Genomic DNA, 1,727 nt, shown 5'->3' on the forward strand with positions numbered 1-1,727 from the left:
AGGACCTAATGTCGGGGGTTTAAATGGAGAGAAAATGTTTTGAGAAACAATGTACAAATGCGCTTTACACAATTGATGTGTGTATGGATTGGGATAATAGTTGTATGAGCCCCTAATAAAATGTTAAAAAAAAAGTAATATGTCTATTCTAAACTGTCTGATAAAGATAAATAAGAATAGTTTTGTTCTGATAACCCCTCAAAAAACAAACCCACTGCCATGTGGTTTTAGAATCATGGTGATCCTATAGGACATAGAACAGCCCCACTGGGTTTCTAAGGCTAAAAATCTTTGTGGTAGTAGATGGCCACATCACCTGCAGAGAAATTGATTGGTTCAAACTACTGACATTTTGGTTTGTAGGATGAGGGTTTTAACCACTGTGTTTCTGAGGCTCCTCTGAAACAAACCTTATTTCACCATGGTAGCTGTGCATATTGGTAGTTTTGGACAGCAAAAGTTGTACAAAGGTAATCACTTGTTTGGTTCTTTGTAACATTTAAAAAACTTGTTTCTAATTTAAATTGTTACTGTCTATAATTAGGAGACTGAATAAATGAATCATGACATATGAGGGGGCTTCAAAAAGTTCATAAAAAGTTTCATACATTTCAATCCCATTTTTCTTTCTTTTTTTGTGTGAAAGAATCACTGTTGTAATAGCTTTAATTCATCTTGCATTTTACAGAAGACTATGAACACTTTTTAAAAAGCACCTCCTCACCCCATCACGTTTCTCTGACAGCTGTTAAGTAGGCAACGAGGATGCGACAGCTCACACGCCTCAGCATCTTACAAGGATTTCACAGGCCAACCAGCCACAAGCCAAAGCACTTAGCAGATTTTCTATCTTGTTTTCAATACAATGTTGTATCCACTCTGGTTTTAGTAAACCTGTCCAGCCAAATCTCCACCATACATTTTGCAGAATCAGTGGTGATTAGCAAATTAGTTAGCTTTGGCACGGAGCTGTTTCGCACTGTAAGAAATAAAGTCAGGTGTCCTTCTGCAGGATTGTTTCCAGTGATTGGCACTTGTGACAGGTGACGGTTGCCCTCATCATTCTCAAAACATTTGCTCTCCACTTATGCCCTGGGCATCATCTCCTCATATTTTCCTTCTCCTTTCTCACTTTCCCTCTCTCATGAACCCTTTGTTGCTTTGTTTTTAAAGTCTCCATGATTTTGATGCATAGCCTTGCTCATTACAGGTAGTCCCAATTTATGACCTGTTTGAGATGCAGTGGCTCACACTTAATGATTTTCCACTTTTGTGTATCTTGCTGGTAATATAAATTACATATCGTGTTGCAGCTTATGTGTTTATGTGTAATGCTTGCAACTCCCACAGACATTAGACTTAAAAAAAAAGATAAGATTTAAAGTGTTATTACTAATAAAAGGAAATACCAGGGCATACTCCCCACCCCCCCCAAAAAAAAAACCTAGAATTTTTTTTCCAAAGCTGTATTTAATTTTTTTTTAACGAACCAACCTCATCACCTTCAAAGTACTCTCCATTATACATAATACATTCCTGGTACAAAGGGGTTCCCCCTCCCTACGCCCCCCCAAAAAAAACCTAGAATTTTTCTTCCAAAGCTGTATTTAATTTTTTTTTAACGAACCAACCTCATCACCTTCAAAGTACTCTCCATTATACATAATACATTCGTCAAATTCGCAATTCCATTTTTGGAAACATTTTTCAAACTCGTCTCTTAGGAT

General features: G+C 37.1%; 1 protein-coding gene across 1 annotated transcript in view; it reads left to right on the forward strand.

Annotated features, from left to right (window-relative positions):
* The window catches only part of FNIP1 (folliculin interacting protein 1), a 110,490-nt gene that overhangs the window by 18,831 nt on the left and 89,932 nt on the right, over positions 1 to 1,727 (forward strand). The gene's annotated exons all lie outside the window — the stretch shown is intronic.

Source organism: Echinops telfairi, unplaced genomic scaffold, assembly GCF_000313985.2.
Source record: "Echinops telfairi isolate 266 unplaced genomic scaffold, ASM31398v2 ScPeMD7_7469;HRSCAF=8507_1, whole genome shotgun sequence".
Taxonomy (NCBI): domain Eukaryota; kingdom Metazoa; phylum Chordata; class Mammalia; order Afrosoricida; family Tenrecidae; genus Echinops; species Echinops telfairi.